This window comes from Xiphophorus couchianus, chromosome 12 (assembly GCF_001444195.1).
Source record: "Xiphophorus couchianus chromosome 12, X_couchianus-1.0, whole genome shotgun sequence".
Taxonomy (NCBI): Eukaryota; Metazoa; Chordata; class Actinopteri; order Cyprinodontiformes; family Poeciliidae; genus Xiphophorus; species Xiphophorus couchianus.
Window position 1 is genome coordinate 31,430,332 of NC_040239.1, and position 18,026 is coordinate 31,448,357.

The following is an 18,026-nucleotide window of genomic DNA, read 5'->3' on the forward strand; positions in this document are numbered from 1 at the left end:
ATTGTTAAACTGCTTAAATCCAAGCTTTAGTAAAAAGTATTATACTATTTTACATAAAGTCGTCCACTGGAGATTATTTCGAGAAAAGCAGATTTAGTAGAGGTGTTGCGTGAATTTAACTGGCATTAGGAGGCCAGCACCACGTGGCTACATGCTTTTGTCAGCCAGAAACACTGAGTATGACAGCACTGACATGTGGATCTGCTGTGCTGTGCCTTGTTACACAACAAGGTCAAGGGTCAGATGTCGAGGTCAACGTATGACTGCGAAACTGCCTGTTAAGTCAGCCCTTAAGTTCCATCACAATCTGTCAAATCTTGCATCCACCCCAGTGTGTGCTGAGAGGCTCCTCGTTGATCTTGGCCTAACGGCAGACTGCTGATCAGCGCTTAGGAATAAAGAACTGATTGAGTGAGCGAGAGAGAGATATGGACATTTCTGCAAACAAATTTAATATTTATTTGCAGAAAATTAGAAATGGTCAAGATTATAAAGAAGATGCAGTGCTTTCAGACCTTAAATAATGCAAATAAAACAAGTTCATATTCACATAGAAACAACAATATGAATGTTTTAACTCAGGAGGAGTTCAGAAATTAATATTTAGTTGGATAACCACTAGGTTTTCTATAGGGTTCAGTGCAGTGGTTTCTTCATATGTTCCAGAGCTTTTTATGTAGGATAAATTGATATGTGTAACATAAAAATGTGTATTATATGTGTGTGTGTGTACCGAACGAGCACAGTTCTATATTTCTAAGATGAAAGGCTAAAAAGGACATCATTATATTTTATTAATTTTTTTGTCAGCTGCATTAAATACTGACTGAATAAACAAAGTTGTTTTATCACGTATTAGATGTAGACATAATGAAACAGATACAAATGTTACAAACTACTAAGATTAAGACTAAGCTTGGTTGCAATTCTGTAATTACTTGAATTACAACATAAAATGAAGATATTTAAGATAATCTTTTAATCAACTCAGGATGTGCCTTTGAGGATTTTTAATACATTTTTTTGGCCGCTTGAATATTTCCTTTTTTCCGCAGGATAATTTTTACTGTAAGCAAGAAGTCAGGAATGTAGATTTCTGAAATGCACGTTCTTTTTATTAGAATTCTAAATTACATGTACACAATATTCTTCTTGGACGGGAAGATAATCCATGCGTTTATCTTCAGTCGTATTGATTATTGCAACAGCGTCTTCACAGGTCTGTCCAACAAATCAATCAAACAGCTGCAGCTGATCCAGAATGCTGCTGCTGGCGTTCTCACTAAAACCAGGAAGATAGAAGCACATAACACCAGTTTTAAAGTCCCTCCACTGGCTCCCTGTAGCTCAAAGAATAGACTTTAAAATACTGTTGCTAGTTTATAAATCACTGAACGGCTTAGCACCACAATATATTAAAGATCTGCTGTTGTTGTATCAACCTTCCAGACCTCTCAGGTCTTCCAGTTCTGGTTCTGTTCTGCATCCCCAGAACCAGAACCAAACAAGGAGAAGCAGCTTTCAGCATCTATGCACCACAAATTTGGAACAAACTTCCAGAAAACTGTAAAACAGCTGAAACACTGACTTCCTTTAAATCACGACTAAAAACCCACCTGTTTAGAATTGAATTTGAAATGTAATCAATTACAAATTTATTGATGGAACTTGACTTAATGTCGTGTTTTGATTGTTGATTCTATGTTGCATTGTGTTTCTGTGTTTGATATGACGTAAAGCACTTTGAAATGCCTTGCTGCTGAAATGTGCTATACAAATAAAAAATTTGTTTGATAGATTTTTGATTAATTGAAGTATTACTTCAGCTAAGAGCTAAATACACATGGATGGAATAACCATATCGATAGTGTTGTTGAGTTTTGATAGATTATTCAATCTGAAATGTTGGAACATTTTAGTCCTAAGTTGTTAGTTGTCTTGGCCTTATAATTAGGTGGTGGATGCTATGACAACAGTGATGTATTAATATTTCTATATTACTACAAAGTCACAATCACAAGTTTAAAAGTAATTTTAAACATATTTTTTATCACTTTTTACAATTTTGCCTAATCGTATAAGGAAGAATTGATATTTTTAATTTTTGGCTCACTGAAGACTTCAAGTATCCTCTTTCTACAGTCTACTCTTTCTACAGAATAGGCATATATGGAGATTTTCTTTTATCATTACTGTTTGCAAATTCATCAAAGTCAAGTTTAAATATTAACATTATTACTACTGTTATAGTTGTTGTAATATTTCTTATTTGGTTTGTTATCAACATACTCAGAATAAATAAATTCTCGATGTTAGATGAGCAAAAAGGATACTGAACGCACTGTGACGTCCTTGGCTCTTTAGACATGGTCTAGATATTTACTTTTTCTTCAAATCTATAAGCATTTATTCCATCCAAAATGACTTGGTCTGTTAGGGTGCTGGAAAAGGTGGAAAGTGACACTAAATAGAACCAGAATACTGAGAAAGTGGCACGCAGACGATCCCACACTGCTTATGTCTCGTCAAAACATATAATTTGTCTTCATATCACCTGGTTAAATCCATTTCTGTTGGGATTAATAAAAATGGACCCTTTGATTTTTTTTTAATGTCCATTAAATGTGCTTTTAGCTTCCCTTGGATTTCTAGAGTTTTTGATTTCTTTGTCCTATGATCAAGTAGCAGGTTTACAAAGAAACTTTTGTTTTAACAATTGTTAAACTCAAGAAAATTACTTTTTACTTTTCAAACACAAAAAGAAATGTCTCATTTGATATAAAGCTCCTAAGTCTTTTATTATTATTTTTTAGAACTTGTTGAGCTTTGACAACAACAAGCTGATCTAGCTTTGGTCTTATCACAACATCACAGCCAGGTGGTCACGTTACTGGCGGCAACATCTCCCTCTTCACTTTGTTATAACCCCATCTGTTCCCTCAAGACTGTCTGAAGCAAACTGAAACTCCTTACTGTCATGCATGGACGTCTTTATTGGAGGGGGTGGAGGGATAAAGTGGTGCCCAAGGGGTAAAGAAACCCTCTCTACTCTGACCTCTCGGCAAGCATGGGATTCATTATGTCCTGCTGCTGCTGCAGAGTGAAAACAATGATCTATCTGTGGCACTGCTTCCTCTCATCCATCTTGCAAGTGGGAAAGAGTGATTGATTGAGCAGAGCGCTGATGTCACACAACTAAGACCTGTTTTTTTGACCTTTATTCAGCTGAGGTAATGGTCCATCTTCATTGTCTGTTCTACATCACACACCTGTAAATAAGTTTTGTCACTGTAACAACCTCATTAGAATCCAGTAATCTGGGATGTGCGGATGCATTAGTAACATGGCACTGCCCTCTTTTGGGTCACCCTGGGAAGCAGGATTGTACCGACCACCTCCTTTTTACATGTTACATTTACACAAAACACCATGCTGGCAGTACAGCATAGATTACCAGATCAAATTAGTTTCTTTTAATAAATTTGGTTGAAACATTCAAAGTATCAGTGTTTATTTAGTAGGGACAAACATTAGCCTAACTGAATGTTCTCATTTAGTAAAAATATTGTTAATATGTTTCTGCTCAGTTTTGTTGAGGTTTAATGATGATTGATTTTAAACCCAAGATTATGACCACTCTCAAAAGTAGTCTTCAAATAATACTACTGGACACATATGACAGAGAACTAATTTTGCAGAATTCGAACAGAGCAGTAGAGAATTTGAGAAAGTTGGTCTAAATCAGGGGTCACCAACCTTTTTGAGACTGGGAGCTACTTCACAGGTCCAGAGTAACACGAAGGGCTACTTGTTTGATACAGACTTAAATATTCTTGGCTCAGCCTTTATAACAATAATTCATATAAGTAAATATGATTACATGCTGCCTGATCATATTAATGTTAGGGACTACTCACAATAGTTATCAGTAAGGACAGCTATGGTTAATTGCTATTATGTGATCAGCCGTTCTTAGTTCAGAGTTTGAAGTTGGTGAGGTGGGGCACGCCAAAGCCTAAATCTTTATTGGTCAGTTTGTTTTTGTTTATTTCACGGGTTGGCGTTTTTCTGTAAGCTAAACATGAATCAGTGGAGTTTGAACCTCCCGTAGTTCTAAGAGCCCGCCTGAGCTTTTTACAGTGTGCGTAGTTCTGGCGGGTCGCCGGTTTATTAGCTTTTTTTTGTGGTTTTGCGAACTGAACAGTTGACGGGTCACCCGCTGGCTGACACCAGCAGATGTCAGAAAAAACAAAAGGTCCGACAGATCGGAGGGTAGCACAAAACTATCACTGCACCTGACTTGCAAGAGCACAACCACCTCCCCAATGCGCAAAAATCCGCACAAACCTAAACCACAAGAGACTTTTTTTTTTTTTTCAACCGATGCTAAATAATAAATACCAATTTAGATTGATGATGATGATAAACTTAGTGTGTTATGTATTTTTGTCTCATTCTTTGTTGGAACTGCGATGGACTGTCCATCTGTTTAAGATGGAGCCCACAACTGATTTGGTCATGTTAAACAGGAAGGACTAGGGACAAATAAAACAATGGATGAAAACTGAGTGGCTGGTTGAATGAATTACATGTAGCATGTGCACTCAAGCATACTGTTCATTTTATCCATAGCAACAACTTATTAGCAGTATGGACTATCAGGCTCGATTGGTGCTGGTTGATCTAAATCTGTGGTACATCTCCTAGCTAAAGATTGATATTGTAATAAAATGATGGACTACTACCACCTATAGGCCAGTATAGCAGTTGGTCACCATAGAAACTCTATGTACAAAAGCTGTTCCTGTCTAAGAAGATGCATTGGATTACTGGTGTTGCTCCCCTTCAAAGGGCTTTTTCTTCTAGATCCAATTAATTTGTTGAGTGTTTGACAAAATACTTAAAAAAATATCTGTGAGTTTATTGACATGCCAGGGTTTGAACAGCCTTTTGATTTTGAGCTGCTGTTCCACCTAATTTTGAAAGTGCTCACATTAAAGTTGATTGAATTTGTTATTAGTTGTCGTTTTACTATCAGTAGGTGGCAGCTTAGTCGCAATGGCAAAGAGAATATCTGATGAGTTTCTTCATGGTAATGGCATAGATCACATAGATCACAAGGTGGAAGAAACACCTTGCTGCCACTAGGACCTCACACAACCAACAGTTTCTAGGGGGTAGTGTTAAAACTCATTCAGCAACAAATTCTTTATCTTTTCTCTCTGTAGCTCTTTATTTAAAACAGACCTATTTGCTGGAATAACAGGTAATTTACTATGATTTGGGTTTTGACATTGAGATCAGAACAGGCTTAAAAGTCGAGGCTGATGTACTGTGGTTACCGGGTTGATGCTGCACTTCATTTCTCTTTAGAGACCCCTGCTGCATAGGGGAAAAGCTGTAAAAAGTTTAAATGCTTTTATCTATTCCTTTGGAGCATAAATATTAGTAGGGATGCTCCGATCAGGTTTTATGCTACTGAATCAGCCCTAAATGCTGATTGGTGTTGATCACCAACACCAATCACATAGATCTGGTGGAAAGGAACCATAAAATCACCTTAATTTACACAAACGCATATAAAACCTTGCAAGTCAAGTGCAGTAATGACAATTCAGTCAAAACCACAACTGAAAAATCTGCTATCAGTGATGCAATATTTAACAGATTGAAAATAGTAAAACTCTCAGCAGCCTAAATTATGCAGAAAGTCAAATAGATCATTGCATATATCAAATATTGTCCAGCTAAAAAAGGAAACATTCAAAGTCAAATCAAAGTTGCATTCAACACTGTTTTGTGCATGAGCAAACTCAGTTGGGCCTTGTTTCAAAAAATAGTGTTTACCTTTTTTATTATGTGAAAAGAAATAAATACAGTGCTTCTATGCACATTAAAAGCTCATTTGCTACTTAAACCATATTAATCTAGTCTTGACCTTGAAGCAGAAAAAGGCACAAGTGAAATTAAAGAGCATTTACTTTAAAGGGGCAAAAAAAATTTCAACAGCATTTACTAAAGTTATTTTTATAAAGAGCACAAGATCGGCGCTTTTCCAGTCATGAGTCTATTCCCGTGTTGGTCCACAATGGTGGATGCATCACTGAATTTAAGCGCTTACTCTTCACACTTGTGTAAGGTGCAGATATTATTGTGCTGAAGTGTAAAATCTGGATTTTTCCGCAGAGATGTTAAACTTAACACTGAAGTCCCAGCTCCATATATGAGCTGTGAAACGTCCAGGAGATGCAACACCTTTTTAAGGAGACGTTCGATGTGAGAGGACTGTGTCTGCTGGAGCTTGGGCAGGGTTATGTCTGCAAAATGAAATAATTTTTGGGATTATTTGCTTCGCCTTCTGCCTGTCGCGCTCATACTGCTGGGTGTTGGAAATTGAAGACTGCTTCAACTGCTGTCTGACAGTACTGAGTTTATTTTAGTTTATTCTCTGCAGCGAGCCTCGATAAATTACCATACTCTGCCAAGTGCTTGCTTCTTAATATCACATTAGATTTGTTGATTGATGCTTTTTGACCTGCTTCTAGGATGAAGCAGGTCATAGGATCAAAATTATGATGATAATTTTTGTCATCATAAATTACATTAGTACACAATTACACTAATAAACATCAGAATCTGTGCTGCATCACAACTCCTAATTTCTTAACACATTTTCTCTCAGAGCTGCTTAACACTGTATAGCATACATTCACTATTATTGCAATTTTGCTGTATGCAATATAAATATTGCAAAGAATAGGGGTGGGCAATATGGACTTACATTTTTGTCACAGTATTTTGTGGTATTATTGTGATAATGATAAAAATGTTATTTATTAAAAATATTAAACCTTTACTGTCACAATAAGATTGCGATAAAAGGGACAATAAGAATGATTTATTACTTCCTATGTAGGTAACTGTGTGGCTCTGAGAGCAGGACTGAGCAATGACCCCCACAAACAGAGATACTTCTCTTGAAAAACATTTCCCTTTATTATACGCTTCTTTAGGACACCAGTTGCATGAAGTAGATTAGTATCACTAAACTGAACACAGTAATGGCAATTTACTCAGATTTTCAAATGTACTAATATTTATTGACCCCGTCATTGAACAAACAGTAGAGAAAATAGTTCAACTTAAAATCCTAACAATACCGACAGCTTTTTTTTAAAGCATAATTAGTTGGAATTTAAAGCAACAACAATGAATCAAAATTCTTATTAGAAATTTATAATGAGAAACGATACGATAAATGCCCACCCCTAGCAAAAAACTCCTTGGATTGCAATAAAAATAATTTATTGTATAAGGAGCTGCAGCAAACATTCAGGGTCTGTCAGTAATATTTATTGGTAATGACAAGCTTAATGAATAAATCAATTTATTCATTTCCATTTTCCTGATATGGGGTAGCCCTATAGATTATTACTGCCTAGTAATTTTTCCATGTTAATTATAAACAGACCATTAATTATGTACAATAGAATGAGTCGTACTATAATACGAGCTGTACATCATAGCCTGCTGATGCAGCCTGGCTGGAAGTCATCAGAACATCCAGAGATGATGGATGCTACAGTGTTGAGCCACTCAGTGGTAAACCACACAAATCCATCATGCTCCGTACGTCGCAATCCACAAGCAGGGAGCCAGGGGGGAAGACGATATGTTGTTTTGATGGTGAGCTGATTGTGCTGGAGGTTGCAAAGGTTTTAAAGGTGAAAGGTTAAAGATGCAGCCTTTCATTGTCAGCAGACAATGGGCCAAAGTGGAGCAGGCTCTGGCTGTATTGGCTGCTGCTGGAAACCTGTCCAGCCTCAGGCTATGATGGTCAATAAGCTGTTGTGGGGATTAGTGACAGAGACCACACACTCAAGCTCTCTGTTCTTCTGTACTGTGGGGCTGGTAATGGTGAAAATTGAAGCTTTGGAGAGTAGACTGAAACAGCACCTGGCTCTGATCTCAGAAATGTTGTTGTTAGTTGACCAGAGAGCATCACAATAAAAATATCAGAGAGAAATGTGTGGAGGGTTGATGGACCAGGACCCTCACAGTGGGCAAGGGGCACACTGTGAAGCTGGCTTTGTGTTAAAGGAGAGCTCCGTTTTCTCTTGTTCTTAGGTTGTGAACATTCACTGTAACTTCACAAATTCTTTGACATTCTTAATTTATGATTTCATAAGAAAATTCAACAGCTAAAAATCTGCCATTTATTTAGGGCTGCAGCTAACACATATTTTAATAATGGAGTATCCTATTTTTCAAACAATATTTTTGATTAATCTGATTTTTTTTTTTTTTAAAATGGCACATTCTGCAATTTTTTCATTTAACCATTTAATTTAATTAAAAATGCAAATAAATAAATAATTCAATTTCATTATATTGGTTAAAATGCAATAACATTATCCCTTCAGTGAACACTGGATTATTTGCAGCAAAGGATGCTTTCTCGGTTAAGAAAATCCCTCTATCATCAACCTGTGTAAAGCTGAAGCCATCAGGACAGCGGAGGGCTGATCTGTTTAGTTGTCCAATTAACCAATCAAAACTCCGATAGCAAAAGGTGCATAATATGATATCTTTTTTTTTTACTTGCTTTTGAACCAGGTGAAGCTGAAACTGACATTTGAGGAGCTCTGAGTAGAAGAGATTTACAGACAAAGAAGTTTTTTGTTTTTTAAAAAAAAAATCAAACTGCATATATTTTTCATACAGCTTTGGCTTAATTGAGTGTGGTGTTCTATTAGCAAATGGCCTTAGTGTGAATACTCCAGTTAATGATTATTTAATTACTAAATTAGTTGATTATTTCAATAATCAGTTCATCGCCATTATTGTTGACCAGGATGGCCAATCACATGATTTGAAACGTCGACAGTGAACTAGATTGTACACTGACTCAGCGGGGGCCTGCAGACATTTGTTCTTGTTACATTTGTATAAGTGTGTGTCTGTTCAGCAGGAAGATGACTGAGGCACGTGTGTGTTGGTGTATGCTCCAGGGAGAACATATGCTGCTGTTGACTGCGGGTCTGGTTTTGGGCAGGAGGTGGGGAGGGGCAGGGGGGCAGCTAGTGTGTGTCGGGTCAGGGGTCTACAGCTGTTGGTAGCACGGAGATACGCTGACACAAATCGGGGGAGGTGAGTGGTTTGGTGGACTCGATACTGATGGCCCCTTGGTCTGAAACATTCTGGACATGAATGATGTGGCTTACTGGGCGCTGTGTAAGTGAGAAGTGGCTACTTGGTGGGCGCACAGATGGCTGCGCTGCTCAAGGACGTAAGATGTGGAGGGGGGAGTGGGTAAAAATAAATTCTGGCACCAAGAGGGTAACTGATATGAAGAAAACAGATTGTTCTTCAGCTATGGGAGTCAGATGATGCATCAGGCTGTGCATTAAAATCAGACAGTGTGGTCCATTGGTTGATTGGTCCATTATTTATTATATCGATTAGTCCAATTATCCAGCTTGATTTCATTTTATGGCTAAAAATGATAATCAGGTAATTTTTTGGAATCCAAACACTTACTGTTTACATTGATATGGTGATAATGATAAATTAGCAAATTATTAGCCCTTTAGCAATCTGAGAAAACTATCACCATATCACTATGAATGACTAAAATCTAAGGTGGAAACAAATAACATAAAAATTAAAAGATACAAAACAAAATTTGATAAAATTAGAAGGAGACAAGAAATATTAAATCAAACAGTAACTATGACTAAAACATAAACAGTGGGGTGTGCAGCTGCAGGAACATGAAAGCAACTCCAAAACACTGACAGTCAAGCTTTTAGTTTTGCAGGTTTTTTATGTGATAAATATTTAGGTATTCAGATCAACTGTAAAGCATATTTAAAAGGAAGACTTTCTTATGTTAGTAAGATTTTTAGTATTGCTCATAATTATTGAGTTCTTACAAATATTAGGAAGAACCATTTTAACACTTTGTAAAGCTAATGCTCTGTTGAACCACAGCTGTCTGTTGTATTTGTGAAACATATGTATGCTGACCTTCACCTATTGATTTGTTTTCTTTTCATGCACACAATAATTACATAGTTCTTGGGTTAATAAATATGGTTAACATGAAAAACGTGGAATTTGGGAAATAATAAAACAGATTTCATAAAGCCCTAGCATCATGCCTAGAGGTTTGAATGCTAAGCTCCTGATTTAACGTTTTTTTTTTTATCCTTGTTCTATGTAAGAAATATTCATAAAGAATGAAAGATTGAAATTCCAGATATAAGTGGGATGGTCATGTTATACTAAAACTGCAGGGCAGACCCAGAACACGCTGGAGGAACTAGATCCCCTCTGGCCTTTGGTCTGTGGAACCTTTGGGATCTCAGACTGATTTGGAGGGGGATTTCTGGGTTTTTGAGCTGCACTGCAAATGATTTTAAGCTGATTTTATGTTTAATATTTGCTTAAATTAAAAAGTTCAGGAGTGTTTATTAACCATGCCAGAAGTGGAGTTCACTTCATTTATTTAACATATCGGTATCAGTCCAATAAAAAACAAAACACTGGGACGGTATTAATAGCTAATATTTATTTCCATATTGTTGCTGTTTGTTTCTGGATTGGGGAATGAAGTGTGACATGTGGTATTTGTTTTGTCATTGGGCAGTGATGGTGATGATGTAAAGAATTGTGGGAAGCAGAGAAGCAGTGGAGAAGTTAGCGATGTGGCTGATTATTTTTGTTTTTTTTTATTTTTTTGTGGCCAAAACAACGATATTGATGTTGGATATTGATACCTGTCCATATTCTCATATTAATGCATCCCTATAAAAATGTAAATTAAATGTAGTTTCTTAATCTCTTAAGTTTTCATGCCTTGGTCTGCAGTTTGAAAAGCAACATGAAATATTTCCAGCTGAATTTCTGTTTTGTATGCCAGGAGAAAGTGTAGATATTGGACAGCAACAGGTGCAGGTGGGGCAATGCTGCATTACTCTGTGTTCTACAAAGCCAAAAACACTTGGGTCACTGTGACATCGCCACATTCACCAACTGTTTGACCCAATTCCATGTTTTCTCCTGCAGAGCCTATTTGCCAAACATCACAGATTGCTGCAGCATGAAGCACTTTCCAGAGCCACTCTCCAGTTTTTAACATTAAAAGCAAACCATGAGTGTAATATCTAACAGTTCCTCTGCCTCTGTGTTCCTTCCCACCAGGTTTTTATGGTGATCATCCCCTGGAGACAGAACCCAGCGACAGCATGGGTGAGTTCAAACACTCTGCCTCCCTGAAGTAACTATTTAACTTCCTGTTTTTGATCAATCAATCAAGTTTATTTGTATAGCACATTTCAGCAACAAGGCAGTTCAAAGTATTTTACATGTTAAAAACACTAAAATACGAAGTCATAGAAGATGCCACACAGTCATCAATTGAGAAAACCAGTAAACATTACATTTTGTCAAGTGCTGTCGTTACACATCAAGATGTGAAAAATGTTTCATTTATTATGGTTCAAAAGCAGCTCTAATAAGGTGGATTTTCAGTCTAAATTTAAAGAAGCTCAGGATTTCAGCTGTTTCTCAGTTTTCTAGAAGTTTGTTCCAGATTTATGGTGCATAGAAGCTGAATGTTTCTTCTCCATGTTTTGTTCTATTTCTGGGGAGCATCTGGAAGGTTGATACAACAACAGCAGAACTTTAATGTATTGTGGTGCTAAGCTGTTCAGTAATTATAAACTATCACCAGTATTTTCAAGTCTACGCTGTGAGCTCCAGGAATCCAGTAGAAGGACTTTGGAACTGGGTGATGTGCTCCATCTGCCTGGTGGAAGAACAAAATCCAAAACACTGGATTTTGCTGCTGGAAGATTGATTTTTTTTTTTTTTTTTTTTCTTCAGGCAGACCTGTAGAGACACTGTTACAGTTATCAAAGATAAATACATGTACGAGTTTCTCTAAATCTCACTGTGACACTAGTCCTTCAATCCTGGAAATGTTTTTCAGGTGATAGAAGGCCAACTTTGTACTGTCTCTACGTGACTCTGAAGGTTCAGGTCTGAGTCCATCACTACACTCAGATCTACTAAACAATAAGGGAGTTAATGGAGAATTTTTACAATATCTATTGATTACGTTACACATTGCAGTATTCAGTACTGATTAAAAAATAATTAGTCCCTTTCCATTGGTCAGACTTATGATGACTTTATGATGACTTCAGTGACTGCTGATAAAAACTATTAAAGAAAGAGCTCCCTCTAGTGACAGAGCAGAGTTTAATATATGTATATATTTTCTCCTTATGTCCACAAGAGGGGAGTATGAGCTCAGGAGTACTAGGTTCTCTTGGACAGAGCCGTCTTTTGCTTCTTTAAAACTACAGCATTAACAGTTGCTGTGAATCCAGAATCCATCAGCTGAAATGAGCTGAACGAAAGCAGCGACAGGAAGTGCCTGGAACCATAGCAACTAGTTTGAGTCAGCACTTATAAGTGTTTGTGATGCAAGCAGGCAATGTCTGTTAATAAAATGGCGAGAAGTGGGGAAAATCGTAAAGCCAGTGGTCCTTTGCTTTAAAGGAAACCTGCACTGGAGGGGCCTGGGTGAGGCAGTGGCCCAATGTTAAGGTCCAGGTTCACGTGAAGTTCACTTTAGATTCCTTTGAGTGTCATTCCAGCACCAGGTGGCACTGTAGAGAAGGTCAGAGGTCAGACACAGTTGAGAAACAGCTGACCTCGCCGTGACTCCTCACTAACCTGATTGTGTGTTGCTCTGCTTGGACGTACGCTTTCTGCTCATCCCTTTCTAAACCTTTGAGGTAAGAGGAGGAGGAGAGCAGGCTTGTTTCTAGGCAGTGGAAGGAAGCTGGAGAGGAGCTATTAAAGCAGCACTCACTGAATGGACAGCATTGTTAGCTTGTAGGAGGATGAGGTGGAAATTTATGAGGCAGTGCCTGATTGGGTTGTAAACTTGACAAGGTAGGCTTGCTGCCAGGACTGCTCTCTTTCTCTCTTTTGGCCCTTTTATGCTCCCAGGATGCCTCGGTGCAAGCTCTGGGCAAGGGTGATGTTGAGGTCAAGGGGGGCTGAGGCGAGGCTCTTTGGGCTTGTAAATGCTTCTAACAGGGTGGGAATTCACAAGCCTCCATTCAGTGCCCAAACACCCAGGTCAGGGGCCAAATAGCTGAGCTGGCAACAGCTGTTTTCAACACTACGCCTGTAGATGTAATACTCATGTCAGCTTAGATATCAACATGTTCAGAGACAACTTGTAGTTGGCTTCAGATGATTGTCGGTTAAATACTGGCTCTTGGCTCATTTTGCTTAAAGCTGATGCCATGTCATCTTCTACTTGGGGTTCATTTTGGCATCATTTAACATCCCAAACATTTATCATTCATTTTTACTAATTATTTTAATTAGTTCAGGTTTTCCAAATCAATGTCTTTCATAGATAAATGTTTAACTTGTAGTTTCAAGCCCTGATTGCCACTTCTTTTAGAGAAAGATTTTAAGATTGATCAGAAGCAAGAAAACACTTACGCTTTTTTGTTGCCAAACCTTTTCAAGCTTTAAATAAATAGTTGTGGAAGAAGGAAGTCTTTTTTTTACCAGCTATTTAAAGCTGGAAATATTTCTGCCTATGTTTAAATTTATTTTTAAATTCCAATTCTTCTGAGTTCTGTCCTTCATAAATAAATACATAGTTTTTACACTAACATTTAGAAGTCAAAGATATTGATTTAATTTCACTATTTTTTCCTAAATCAATCATTTTTAAGCATACTAACACATGTTCTACTGATGGTCAAAAACTGTCTTTGTTTCTTTCTCAAAGGTTGCTTCTCTATGTTCCACAACTAAAGCTGATCTAACAGATGCTGCTTCCCATATAAGGAGGGTCTCTGCTCTAAATGGCTGTTTTGTGACTTGCATCCTGAAGTATTTTGCCTCTGTGGCTCCTTCCCCTTTCACATGCTGCTTGACCCCAGTCTAGCACCTGGTAGAGAGTGAGGTTGTCATGGTACTTTGGTAACTGCACCTCTCCATGGTTAATCATTACCAGCTTGGACTCTAGTTTGTATCACTCACTGGATCTCTGCATCCTGTTTCCACTTTGTTCAATACTACTTCAAACCATTTTCATAAGCAAACGCAAAATACTTAGTCAGTCCTAATATCTGCATGGACGCATGATCCATTTTAGAAGTAGCTATTATATTTTATGAAAAGTCTATATTTTTATTAATTTTCTTTGTTTTAAACACTTCCTCCCCTTTCTTGTTAATTTCTAGTTACCGTAATTTTAAATTCATGAGGTGATTGCATTCACTGTTCCTGATGCACTATATCCCTCAGACCATCGGGTGGCAGCAAATCCCTGCTGACTGACAGTGTAGTGTTTCCTGCCACATGCCACCTGGACCCAGTGAACTCAGCACCCATATGGAAGTACTTGGCCTGAGCCCAGCACATGCCTTTCCTTTGTCCTCACATAACTGGGCCAGGTTCTTATGGTGGCATCCAAAAGTCATCCATAGACTACCAGGTTCTCATTTCTCTACTCCCGTCGCCTCTGAACACTCAACAATGCTGCACATCAGCACTTCTCTTAATTTTTTTTTTGGATTTAGTTTTTTTAATGTGATTTTTACTGTTATGTTAAGATCACCGAATAACTGAAGTAAACGTATAGTCAAATGGATGGCTAATGAAAATATACAACCAATTCTTTTCATTTTTTGACTTTCCTTTTCTCCTCCTGTGATCCTCTCAGACTTTTATGCCTCTGAATTTGGTGTGAATGCTGCTGTGTAATTTGGGAGCTGCTGCTGCTGACCTCTGTGCTTTCTTATCATTTTAACCTTTAATAATTCATGATTAGCCTTGATGTGATTCACAGTCCCATCTCCGCCCCCCCGCACACCCCTCGCTTGATTCAACTGGCGTTAGACTCGGGGTCAGCCTGCGGAGTGTTTCCAGGTCAGGCAGAAGTGGGTCACACTGTTCCCAGTGTCAGTGCCTATATCTTCAGTGTGTGTGATGACAAAGCTCAACTCCACAGGGATAAACAAACTGAGTTTTGTGTGGCCCTAATACACGTTATGCAGAGAGCCACATCCACCCGCTACACAAGGATCTCTGCAGATACTCTTTCATTCACACACTGCAAAAACGCAAGATCTACCTAATTACTTTTTGTCTTGTTTCTAGTGCAAATGCCTTAGTATCCTTGAAATGAGACTAAACTAACTTATAAGAAATATGAGCTTGTTTTAAGTCAGTTATATTGATGAAAAGGTACTTGTTCCTTTTGTCAGATTATTTCACTTATAACATTTCAAAAATGTCTTGTTATAAGCAAAATCTGCCAGTGGAACTTGTACTTTTTAATCTATTGTCAAGAAACGACTTAAAACAAACCACTATATTTTGCTGAAATGTTACTTGTAAGTTAGCTTCGTCTTATTTCAAGTTTACTAAGATATTTGCACTAAAATTACTTGGTAAGATTTTGTGTTTTCACAGGGCAGCTCCTTCTTGTTTTCCTGATTCAAAGTCAGCCGTGTGCAAATACCAGAAATAGAAATGTTGCTGATGAAGAAGTCCATTTTGTAGCCTGCTGAGATGTGAAAGAGGATATCAAAACCTAGATTAAAAGAATTTATTTCCAGAATATTTTTTGGTTTATTCCATCAGATATTGATGTCTAAACTACCTCCCTCTCACACAATTACACGAAATCAAGAAATAACGTGAGTTTTATTAGAGCAACTATAAACTAAGATGTGTCTTGTTGTCTCCTCAGACAATGTAAATGCCAACTCTAACTAAATAAGTGAAATGCACCCAGTGTCTGCTCAGGGAAATTCCTGGAGGTGTGTTTAAAATGTCTCACTTGGTCAGTTCCAGTCACATTGTTCCAATATGGCAGTCTCTTCTCCACTGGCCTACTGAATCATGATTGTAATTGGTACTCTTCTCCTGTCTCAGGAGAAAGGGGAGGAAGTGTTTAAAACAACGAAAGTGGATAAAAATGAATACAGATAGTGGATTTAAAGTACAATATCACTAACTGAACAAAACAAATCAGCTCACAAAGCATATTTTTATTTCTTAAAATCATTGACAAAGATTTCTGAAGCATTATTTGAGAGCATTGGAAGGATCTGAAAAAGAAGCTGTTCTTAATGTTGTTTTTTCAAGCTCGTTTCGCACATGGACATGAAACAGATTCTGAATAAAGAGAACAGGCAACATTACCAAATCAGCTCACACAGCACAGGCCTGTAACGTGTGACTGAAAATCAGAGTGGAGATGTGGAATTTAACATCTGGTTCATGGTGGGAAGCTGCTTTAGGCTACTAACAGCGCTGAGGCCCCGTCCTGCTCTGCCAGCTAATAAAGTAAAGCTTTGCTTTCTAGAAAATGAGTTAGATGTGAAGGTAGGCAAGAATTTGGCAAAAATAAGAGTCATGATTCCTTCCCACTATCCACTGTTTTTCATAGATCTAGAACAAAACGCCTAATAACAGAACATTTAGACCAAAACTCTTCTCCAAACAAATTTGCAACCTGTCCTGAGCACAACTTGGCACAACTTTGATTTAAAGACTTGATACACACTCTACCTCAAACTGACCTACCCAACTCAGAAAATATTTGAATGTAGTTTTATTTTGTTCTTTGTAACACAGACATCACTTTCAGGTGAATTGGACTCTATGTAATATAGATGAAAATTTTGTGTCATAATTGTCAAATTCATAAATTTACTGTTCCTTAAATCCAGTAGATGAGTATATTATTTTAAATAGTCAGGATTGACATAATAGTAATAATAGAGGTGGTAGAGCTCAGTAAAAATATCTGAGGCTTAGAACATGGTCATGCTGATCTGAAGATCTGGCGTCTGAGTCCATGTAGAACTGTATAATATTGCAGTTCCTCTTGGAAACGAGATCTAAATCTCAGTGGGGTTTTTCCTGGTTAAATAAGGGAAAGATAGTCTTGAATTGGAGATTTTTTTGGCAGCTGCGCTCTGTGTACCGGTAATAGTGCAATGATGCACTATTATGCACTATATAAGTTAGTGGTTCCCAAAGATTTTCTGGGCCCCCATATGGATTACAATAAAATCCCCCCGCCCAAAAAAGAAAAAAAAAAATCAACTGGGCACACACATCGTTCAACCAGACATAAACCTTTACACATATTGTGTTTTCAAACTCCACTGAAGTTTATTTCACATCAGGTTGCAACAAAACACACTACAAACCATCTATATAGTGAAACACTTTTGTGTAACTGTTTTTTTTCATTTATCCATACTGCTTCCCCCCGTCCCCCTTGCAATGGCACTGCGACCCCCCTAGGGGGCACAAACCACATTTTGGGAACCACTGACGCAAGGCCTGCTTGACTGCAGTATTTGGCAGTCTCATTAAAGGGCCATGCATTCATACTTTGCATATTTGTGACATATTTGAACAATTGGATGTTCAGCTGGCCATCATGAAGACATTTGATGTAGATTTTAGTTGCTGAGAAGCTCATGAAGAAGATATTATAATAAGAGGGAAAAAGACAATTGTAAGCAATGTTGTCATCCGAATGTCTGTCAATAATATTTTAAATAGGTATTCCTAATATTGTTCAGCCGCAGTTTAGATGCATAAACTAGGGTGCTTCATCACTCTTTTGCTATGGAGAAGGAATTGAGATGAAATATAGATAATCAGCATTTAATTCCATGCTTATCTGGTGTTTTGTTTTTAAATCTGATGGTAACTCAGCTGTGATTTTGACTGTTTGAATCACAGCTGATTCAATATCACAGCTGATATTGAATCAGCTGTGAACATCTGAAAATCTGAAACATGTTTCAGATGTTTCAGAAAACATCTGAAACATGTTTCAGATGTTTCATCCCTGAAAACATTTGAATGTTTCAGGGATGAAAAGACTGGGGCATGTTTTGATGAATTATTACTGGTCATAAAAATTCTTATTTATTTATTTTTCTTTAGCATCC

General features: G+C 37.6%; 1 long non-coding RNA gene across 1 annotated transcript in view; it reads left to right on the forward strand.

Moving 5' to 3' along the window:
• LOC114155025 (uncharacterized) overlaps positions 1-18,026 on the forward strand; it is a 62,731-nt gene that overhangs the window by 10,159 nt on the left and 34,546 nt on the right. The window contains exon 3 of the long non-coding RNA XR_003597662.1: positions 11,206-11,253. This is a non-coding gene — a long non-coding RNA (uncharacterized LOC114155025). The remainder of the gene's footprint in view (positions 1-11,205; positions 11,254-18,026) is intronic.